Source organism: Podarcis cretensis (genome assembly GCF_951804945.1).
Source record: "Podarcis cretensis genome assembly, chromosome: 1".
Classification (NCBI taxonomy): Eukaryota; Metazoa; Chordata; class Lepidosauria; order Squamata; family Lacertidae; genus Podarcis; species Podarcis cretensis.
In genome coordinates, this window is record NC_137170.1 from 109,920,096 (window position 1) to 109,931,108 (window position 11,013).

The 11,013-nt window shown below is 40.2% G+C and overlaps 1 long non-coding RNA gene across 1 annotated transcript; it reads right to left on the reverse strand.

The window, feature by feature from the left end:
- Positions 1-228: 228 nt before the first annotated feature.
- On the reverse strand, positions 229-3,109 carry LOC307220302. The gene is made up of 2 exons (XR_013840825.1): positions 2,426-3,109; positions 229-1,055 (listed from the first exon to the last, which is right to left on the reverse strand). It is a non-coding gene; the product is annotated as an uncharacterized lncRNA (long non-coding RNA).
- Between the last annotated feature and the right edge of the window lie 7,904 nt (positions 3,110-11,013).

The window sequence follows — 11,013 nt, forward strand, 5'->3', positions numbered from 1 at the left end:
GAGAGGGCTCACAGCTTCCCAGATCTATGAAATAAGGCTACATCCCAAGTTTCAGATTCGAGAGATGGTGTGTTCACAGATATTTGAAATGCAGAGAAGCTGATCAAAGAATGTAGATCACAGGGACAAAGTGCAGGGTTTTTAAAATGTGCTCACCTCTCTGCTGAATTGTCGCTTGACGATTAGACAGATTAGCTTAATGCAGATGAAACCATTAAAGACTGAGGATGATGCTTCTACAAAATCATTTTGTTTTGTAGTCATTTATTCATGTACAAGTGTGAAGGGGGGAGGGAAACAACAACGGTTGCATCCTGATTTGCACCCACTCACTTTCCGCTAAGCCGCATCCAAATAAATTGTTCTGTGAGAGTGTAACAAGAAAACATTTGTGAATTTGAAATTGCACAGCATATTGAGGGATTCTATTCTCTAAACTAGAGTCGCAGGGAACGAAAACTCCAATTTGGCTCTGCTTCTTGAAACGCTCATTTCAGTACATGGAACCACTGTGAAAAGTCTATAGAGTTTGGCTCCCCTGTTCAGAATTAAGCCAGCCAATTTCTTCTCTGTTTATGCATTTTCCTAGAATGTACATACACAAGATGTATTGAATGCTTTTGCTTCCTACATGAAATTAGAATGATATACAATTTCTCTCTGTACTACCAAATCATCATATAGCCCCTGACTGGCTGCTGAAAAATAGAGGAAGAGGTGATGTGAGTTCTAATGACAGCATCCTATTCACCCATTAGACAGTGAGAGCAAGTGCTGAGTATACTGGCATGCATCCTACCCACTAGTCCTTTGGTCATCTACCCCATGTGGAACCAGAGCCTGATGCTAGTGAATGACACTTTGGATTTTCAGCAGAAGCACAGATCATGAGAAGGGGCAGCGGAATTTGGAGTAGGAAGCACCCCTCTCCAAAGCTACAGCAATAGTAGCAGATTTCAGGAAGGAGGATCAGCGTCTTATCAAAAATAAGTTAGGGGTTAACTCTATCATCTTCTCAGCATGCTCGTCCAGTGGCAGATAATGGTTTCAGCAGCCTGGTAGTAATAATAATAATAATAATAATAATAATAATAATAATAATAATAAATAATTCATTTGTATACCGCCCTATACCCGCAGGTCTCAAAGTGCTTCACAACATAAAATCCCAATATAAAAACACAAAATAATTTGTGGCCATTCCAGTGGGTCATCATTTGGACACACACACACACACACACACACACACACACACATCACAGATCACCTGCAAACTGTTAGATATTTTTTTCTATAATCTCCTGCATAAGCCTAGTAGCATAGAAAAGTTTTCAGCAAACATTTAAATATTACTATTAAAGAAGACTGCTGCAAAGTGGGAAAGTGTTCCACAATACTGGGCCGATAATTACCGTATTTTTCGCTCTATAACACGCACCCGACCATAACACGCACGTAGTTTTTGGAGGAGGAAAATCCGTAGGCATGCCACCCGTAGGCATTCCCTCCATAACACGCACAGACATTTCCCCTTACTTTTTAGGAGGAAAAAAGTGAGTGTTATGGTGCAAAAAATACGGTAATTAATTTATCAAATTATAATTATTATTAATTTTTATTCTTTTAAGCCCTCCAGGCAGTTTACAAGAACTATTAAAATGACCAATAAAACAGTCAGTTAAACACATTTAAAATATAATTAAAGTTAACAATAGACTAAAAAAAGAAGATTAAAACAGGTCAACATCTGCATGTCTGGATAGGCTTTCCTCAACAAAAATGTTTTAAGCAAGCACTTGAAAAGTATGGCGAAGATGCCTGCCTGATGGCAGCAGACCAGGAGTTCTAATGTGTAGGTGATGCCACATTAAAAGGCCAATGCAGAACGTGTACTATGTGGCACAAGTAACGGTGTCACATCTGCAGATTGACACGATCGAGTGGGAACATACAGAGTAAGGAAACAAGCAAACAAACTTCTTTCTTTCTTTCTTTCTTTCTTTCTTTCTTTCTTTTCTTTTCTTTTCTTTTCTATCTTGATTTCTATTATAACAGTCCCTATAGGGTTGAGAACTCAAACTGACCCAGAGCTCAAACTGAATTTTCTTCTTATGTTTGAGTTGAGGTCATAACTGGTTTTGGAGCCATGGTATCTTTAATTGTGGGAGAAGCTTGTCCATGTTTGCTGGTGTACTCACCTGAACAGATTGCCAGTAAACAAACCCATCTATTCGCTTAGTGCAAACCCAAAGTCTGCACAATCATTCACTTAAATCTAGGCACTCCATATATCGCTTACACTCTAACGTCCACCTAGTCATTCATTTATTTTGGAATGAAGTTAAAATCGAACCAAATCAGGCTCATTTCATTTCCATTTTCACTCATTCTGAAACAAAAGCAGAGTAGAACAAATGTGACATACCTTATTTGTATCATTCAAGGTTAGGTCGGTCTGAGAAGCTTACCTGTCTCATCTGTGGCCATTTCCAGTGGCCACCCTTTAAAAAAAAACACCCCAAAATACCATTCTAGAGCAATCTGGGAGAAGGATTGGCAGTCACCAGGAACAGCTACAGAAGCTAGTCTTGCTGCTGCCACTGAGAGAAAAAAACTGCTAAGGGAAAGAAAAGTAATTTGAGTAATAAAAAAGGCAAGAAATGAATAATGAAACGAATGCTAATTGAGTGAATAACTAGCAAAACAAATGAGGATCCTAATTACAAAATGAACAGAATACTAAAAAATAATACTAATAAAATGGGTAATGTCATCAGCATCTGACGCCTGAGACAGTTATCCCACTCTGCCTAACGGTAGAAGTGGCCCTGGCTGTTGTTACTGTAATAGTTTTCTAGCATCTTTGTCTAGCTCACTTGATTCCTTGCAGTGAGCTTTCCTTGCATGGTGACAGGCAGTGTTTTTTTTTTTTTTGCTAGAAAAATAGATGCCGATCAGAAGGGCGGCGGTTCGATTCCCCGTGACGGGGTGAACTCCCGTTGCTCGGTCCCTGCTCCTGCCAACCTAGCAGTTCGAAAGCATGTCAAAGTGCAAGTAGATAAATAGGTACCGCTCCGGCGGGAAGGTAAATGGCATTTCTGTGTGCTGCTCTGGTTCGCCAGAAGCAGCTTAGTCATGCTGCCCACATGACCCGGAAGCAGATTCATGCCTGACTGAGCACTGACACCACCAAGATGAAGAGGGGAAATAAACATTCTTAATTAATTCTACATAAGATCAGGGTATGATCTTATGTGTAAGGGATAAGAAGCCCCTGCACATTTTGTCTGTTTTGCTACTCTGGCATATGGAACGTGTTAGCCAAGCTTGTTGTGTGCCCACCATGTAAATCTCATGACCTCATGCGAATAACATTCACATTTACTTGAACATCTGATTACTTGAATGATCAGCATGTGCTGGAGTCTCTCACGTCACCAAATAAATAAATTTAGTGTAGTCACATTGCATCTGTGACTCTGAAAAGCCCTATAGCTTCTCAGCTCTGGTTTTGCAACTAGGAATATTGTTAGCAGTGACAGACAGTGGCTTTCCAGGGTTTCAGGCAGGGAGTGTCCTGTCCCCCCCCCCCCCACCGCTGTATCTGGAAACCTAAAGAGTTGAACCTGTAAAAGCACGTGCTCTGTCACTGAGTTACAACCCTTTTGAAATGGGGATGCTCTTTTTAGTTCTGCAGTGTCGCCTGCATGCACTTTTGGAAAGCCCTCCTTTTATTTTTAAATCTTTGTAAGTGGTAATAGACGGAAGGCTTCTAAAATATGGATCAGGGGAGAGCTAGCGGGAGAATCATTGTCGTTAGGGGAGTGGAATGGAAAGTTGGGGAGAACAGCTGGTAGAGTCTCTGTTGGAAAATGACAGTGAGTGGCAATTGTACCTGCAACAGGGACAGGAAGGGACAAGGGAGAGTGAGATCAGGGAGAACAGTTAGAGCCTTTGAAAAAGCTTAGCTGTTCTGAAACTTAAGAAAGTTACTTTAGATAAGGAAGCCGCCACTAAAGAGTTCTGAATATTAAGACTGCTTGTCCTGAATGTTACATTCCTTAAAGTAATACCTTCTTATACTTTCATCCATTTGTGTTCTGGTCTGGGAAGAATCTGGGGTGATTATGGGCTCATTCACATGGGAGTTGAATGTGGATTTGAAGCTGCATGTGCCTTGATTTTTTGGATAAGGTAAAGGTAAAGTACCCCTGGACGGTTAAGTCTAGTCAAACTGGACTATGGGGTGTGGCCCTTATCTCGCTTCAGGTTGAGGGAGCCGGTGTCTGTCCACAGACAGCTTTCTGGGTTATGTGGCCAGCATGACTAAACTGCTTCAGGTGCAGAGAATCAGTGAATATGTACATGTATATGTATAGATAGAGACAAATCAGCAGTCAGCAAGGAACAAAACTGACCTGTAATGAAGAGATGCAGAAGGATTACATATGAATCATGGCATTATTTGCCACATCCTGGTGTGTGTGTGTGTGTGTGTGTGTGTGTGATTGGGGCATGGTGATTCCACAGTAAATAGCTCATCTGGAATGGCAGATGAAAATGACAGACTATATGGGACTGGCAGAGATGACGGGCAGAACCCGGGACCAGGAGAAGGAGACAGTGGAAGAAGATTGGAAGAAATTTAAAGACTACCTTAATAAATACTATAAGATTAGTGAATGTTAGATTGACAGGGGTTTAAAAATAATGTGGTTTTCAGAGACCTTGATTAAGAAAAGGAATGGAATTAGTAAAAAACTTTTGGGAAACAAGGGAATGGATTTGCTGATTGGATAATGAAATTAGAATACAAAACGGGGAGGTATGAGGAAGTCGGGGAAAATAGGTTGAGAAAATTAAGGTTTGAAATTATACTTGTTGTTTTTTTGTTGTTTTGTTTTTTATTGTTGCTGTTTGTATTTGTATGTTTTTATTGGAAATGTTAATAAATATTATTTAAAAAAAAAATAGCTCATCTGGAAGCCTAACGGTTCAATCCCAGATCCAGTATAGGCAATGCTGTAATTTGGACAGAAAAAGCATGGAGGGGGCTGTTTCTCAGGAGCATGTTTCATAATAGAAGGTACAAGTGGGAGCCTAACGCCATTTATGGACACATTTCATTCTAATTAGTTTATTCTAAATAATGCCATCATTACTTTATTACACCCTTTTCACCAACAGTACATGCACATGTTTTGAGGCATGCATCTGAACAGAGCCATGTCCAGTTCCCCCACAAATGTCACTAACCAGCAGGGGTTGATGTGAAGACTCATGGAACATTGGAGCATACTGAAAATTCAGGCCTCCTCATTTCTTTACTCTGCTTCCCAAGAAACACACATCTGTATCCTCACCATCTCCTCTACCCATTCTATCCTTTCCACCATACTTTCTTTGGGATATCTACTTCCCATTTTTGCCTGTGTTTCTTGTCCTCAGATCCATAATTCTCTGGTGTACTCTTGTTCTCTAAAGCTGCAATCCTAAATCCATTTATCTGGGAGGAAGCCCTGCTGAACTCAACAAGACTAATTTCTAGCCAGACATCCCACAAACTTCTGGCTTCATATCCACCTTCCGGGCTTTTATGACATCATAGAGGCTCAGTCAATTGGAAGGACTCACAGAGCAACAGTTGACATTCAGTCTATGTTTAACTCAGATTTTGCCCTTTTTCTTACTGTCTGTGAATTATTATTTTTTTGGCCAGTTAGCCAAGCTACAAATTTCCCACTGATCTGTTCAATGTAGTCTTCAATTTGACACATCATTCTTATCTAGGCAGTTGCAATAGGTGCCCTAAAACAATATTCATACAGAAACCCTGAGTTTGGTATTACATGATAGTTGAATAATTTCCACCCTTTTTGGTTTCATTATAAGTGTTAACAGTCATATAATTTGTAGTAATTGCATTACATCTCCTTATTTATAATAGCATAAGCCATTTATGTAGAAACAACGTGGTGTCCTCAGGAATATTATCTTTTCAGGTAAGAAGTAAGCTATTAAATCACACTGAAAATGATCATTGTTGCAAACACTGTTAAGTGTCAACCCATTATGAAAGAGAATTATTCAATCCACCTGGTATATTGAAGTCAATCACATGGATAATTTGTACCTGTGTCTCTCTCCTTGGAGATACATCAACTTTATTTTCAAGGCAAGGAAGACCCTACTTACAGCTTCAAGAGCATCAACACTTAAGGAATACATATTGCAAGTCGTCAGTGTCAAAATATTTCCCAAAGATCTTTGTGATCTTTGCCCATATATGACTTGTTTATATAAATACATGGAAGGGATAACATTATTTCAGTGAGATATATTTAGCTCATGAGATACAACTTGCTCATTACTTCTTTGTTCCTTAATGATGTTTTCTGCTAGTGGGCTACAGTAGACTGTTCTTGATCATTTTGTGACTGAAATGATGTAATTCTATTAAAAGATTATCTAAATGAAGAAAGCTATTTTGGGAACTTCTCACAGACATCTAACCAGGGCCGTCATAGCTCAGTTAGCTTAGCTCTCCATTTTTCAGGATCAAATGTTTTATATTGTTTTATTTAGATTTATAGGAGCTCAACGCAAATCTTCAAGATTTAAATAGCTTCCACAGAGTTAATTTGGTAGCTTCTTTTTTCTCCAAATGACTTATTTTTAAGCTGTGCTCAGATAGATCCAATTGAATATTATAAAAAGAAAGTCTTTCACAGGAAGTAGGGGGAAGAAGATGGCCTGCAATCGAGAGAGCTCCCTTAGAGGTCCTATTCCCACCTGGTGGGACATTTGACACACACATTGGAAGCTGCCTTTTGTACTCACCCGATTTCAAAACTGGTTTCCCATGTGGCGAAAGGGTATGTGGTCTTTTTTCTTTCTTTTGTAAGTCTTCATAATCAGTTTGTTCAGCCATTCTCTGACTTGTGACCAAGACTTTTAAGGCCGCCTAGTCCAACTCATAATGTGTTGCTTTTTTTTTTTTAATCCTCATTTCAGATCCAGTCTTGCTTGACATATTTTCAATAACGTTCCTATCAGTTGCCTTAGGAGATTCATCTCCTGTTGCCTTAAAAGAAACCATGCTAACTAGGCCTTGTTGCTTTATAACAGCTGAGTGTCTCCTATTTGGATGAGAGTGAAAAATAACAGCTACTACACAAGCAGCATCACTCAGCCTGAAAAAAGCAAGGAATTTCTGAACCTATCATTGACCTTTCACTCCTGACCCTCCCAGCCGCCATATTAGTGCGCTCCCACCAAAATACCAGCTTGTGTTTACAGTCTGATTTCTCCTGATGGTAAATGGGCGCATACTCACGAGCACTCGCTCTATGTGCACTCAATGGGATCGTGATCTGGAGAGCTGAAAACGTAAACACAAGCTGGTATTATGGTGTAACTAGCGGTTTATGGAGCTTTGTTTGAATATTTAAAAATGGGCACAGTGGGCAGAACAAAAGGAGGCGAAAAGCTGTGCTGCTACGCAGCGGAAACTTGGAAAGCTCCTGACATTCCTTCACAATTCAAGTCTGGAACTGGAGGATGGGGGGGGGGGTGAGGAGAGAAAGAGAGAGACGACTCAAATGTGCCTCCACGCTCCCTATTGTCAGTTGCATTGATAGCACCATCTTCTTATGAAACACACGGTGCTCTTCTTAACACTTGGCTTTCAGTTTTGCATTTTCCCAGCCATCTTACTAGTCTGAAGTTCGCAACTTGCAAGCATGGAGCGAGATCGTCGCCGCCACCTCGTAGGACTCATTTCTGAACATGACATGGATCTGGCAGCAACATTAGACCACTATGCGCACTTCATCAGCATAAGCCCTTGTGAAATAACAATGGTAGTTGGTGCTGGTAAAGTATTCCAACAATTGAAAGCCAAGGAGAAGTCTTGTTATTTGTAACTACCATGGCTCGGAACCTAGACTTGGACACTTCTGCATCAGAGGAGGAGCTATGAGACATCAAGGGTCATGGGAATGTGTGAGATCCCTTCTTTGGACCATCTCAGGAAGTAGCCACCAACATGGAGATTTCCATGGATGAAGAACAAGGAGAACATGTTTCCTTGATACTGTGCTCCAAGGTGATGTTTCTTTACCAATATCATCAGCTGCCAATGTCTCCTTCCCGTAAGCTTGGTAACCCCATCCATCTTGGCCAAGCATAATAGCAAACTGATTTTTATACCCACCTGCTGCAAGTTCCAACATGGCTTACCATGTAGAGCAAAGATCTAGTGTTTCATTACGTTGCATAGATCACTGGGCACTCAGCTGAACAATTCTACTTATGTCAAAAACTTTTAAGTTCATACCATCCAGTCAACTTTTAAAGTAATCTAGTCTAGAGTGAGTGTGATATTGCAGTTAAAATATCCTTCTAGATTTGGAGAAGCTGATATTTAAATCCTCACTCAGTCATGAAGTGAGCTCAGAGCAGTCACTTTCTCTCAGTCTAATCTACCTCACTAGATTGCTGGGGAGATAAAATGAAGAAAGGAAACTTCAGCACCTTAGAAGAAAAGTCAGGTATAAATGTAATAAATATATAATAAATAGTATACACCACTATGCATGCTGTGTTTTAATCCTATGCAGTTTATGAGAACATGCAACATAAACTGAATGTGGCTGCTTTAGAGAGGCAGTATTCTGTTCCAATGTGGCTTGGAACTCACAAAGGAAGTGGAAGCAGTAAGACAGAGTCTTTTGGGGAAGGTTGTACGTATCCAGCAAAGCCAGGTCAAGGCAAGGCAAGAGCCAGTCACACCACAATAAAGGCAGAAATCAGGACCATGGACAGTTCCTACTTGCTGAGCCATAGAGAGATGTTGTCTCAGCAGTAGCTCAAGAAACCTTACATAGACTGATAATGGCTTTTTAGTAGCAGGCTCCACCACCATGGAGGACCCGGCTGTGGTTTTTAAAGCACCCTTGCCTGATTCTGCATCTGTTGAATTCTTTGGGGTCAGGGAGATGGAGGTGCTGTTAGGCACTTGTCTGAGGTCAATGGTACGGCTAGCCGCCCCCCACCCCCAGTAGTGAGGGCATAGGATAAGATACCAAGGGTTGTCCCCTGGCTAGTGCAACCTGTACCTTGTCCTCTTTTAAGTCTTCCTCAAGGTACTATGGGCCCCCACAACAGACAGGACTTAATATGCACAACTGCTCTGGTCTGAAGTCCTGGAGATTTGCTGCCAGACAACATAGACAATATTGTGTGAGATGAACCAATGGTTTGATCTGGTATCTAGTTTACATGCTCTTTGATCTAGAAGCTACTGTTTAGTCCTAGTTTTAGCCTTGTTTCCAGTTCAACCAGTCATGCTATCATTACACATCCCTTACTGCTGCTGGTCTGCTATGCTTTACAATGTATCTACAGCTGGAATGATAGGCACTCCATAATGTTACCCATCTATCATAAGCAGATCAAAACTATTACTTATTTTATTAATAACAATAACAACAACAATAATAATACAACCATCAATGCTTTCCACATTAACTGCTATTGCTTAGTAAGAGGCAACAAATAAAACAATCAGTTAAAATGTAAAGGATAAACAAGGACAATTAGGCCTAATTATCACTGAGGTCTGGGCTCTCCTGCTTCACATTGCAACTTTGGACATGTATGAGTGAAAACTCATTTTAAAAAATCCACTGTGCACCATTCTAGACACCATTGATTGATTGACTGATTGATTGATTGAAGGTATTTACATATCACTTTTTATGTGAACATCTCAAAGCAGTATATATATTAATATTTTGTTCATGTATTTTATTTGATGATTTATATACCCTCAATTTCCATAAGCCATAAGGAGGTTTACAACAAGGCAAACAGATAAAAATACATTAAAAATTACAATTACTAGCAGCAGCTGTAGTCAGATCCCTCCTCCTTGAAACACCCACCAAAAAAGATGTGCTTTAATCACTCACTTAAAACCTCTAAGGACTGGGCCCAGGCACCCCTCAGTAGCAATAAGCTTTAAACAGTAAGTATTAAAAATGATATAATAAAATCAGGACTAAAGTAAAATGGCCTCCCAAAATTCTCTACTTTCTTTGTGTTTTCTGGCATGGGGGGGGGGGGGAGGACACGGATATTCTGATCAATATTCATGGATGGGAGAATCGAAACTCCTCAACCAGTTTTTCCCCCTTTTAGAAAATACTCTTCTGAGGAAAATTCTGACACACTTTATGTTAACTGAAACTCTATTGGTTGCTTGTATTGGTCAATGATGGATGCAGTGAGCTAAGAGGGGAAGATGGGAAGAAGCAGAGCTCAACCCCATTGATAATAAATATTAAAATAATATGAATGAATGCTAAAGCTGGATCCACAGCTTTGGCCACAATTAATGGAAGGTTTTGAAAACCTGGGGAGGCCATTTCACTGAATATTCTGCAGGGGAAAACTGACATTCTCCAGCTGCTCATGAATAGCTTACAGCAGCAGGAGGAGAAATGTACCAAAAAATGGCCAGAAAGTTATTTTTTTTTGGGGGGGGGGGGAAACCACTTTTTGTAAGACTGATCACCCCTTCCCTCAGAGCAAGATGGAGGGGGAGGGGAAGCTCATTTGGAACTCTAAAAACTAGATGATGGGCAACTTCCCATAATATTTTGTCTTACTTATGCATTAAGTGTGTGGGTGGCCAGGTGGGTGGGTTTTAGATTACTTTTTAGGCAAAGTTTCCTCTCAAAGCAGTTTAGAACTACACAGAAATATAAAATCCAACAGTAAATGCAGTTAAAAATACCCCATTCTGTCCCAGGAATAGACAAGCCAGCATGCCATCAAAATAACATGTTTAGCATCTGATGAACTAGATTAGCCTCCAAAAGCCATGATGGAATTATGAGTTAGCAGGGGATGGAGCTTGTCTCATCTCACTTGGAATTGGATTCCATAACTGGAGAGACCTTGCTGAAAAGGCTCTATTTTATATGTCCACCAACATAATCTTTTTAA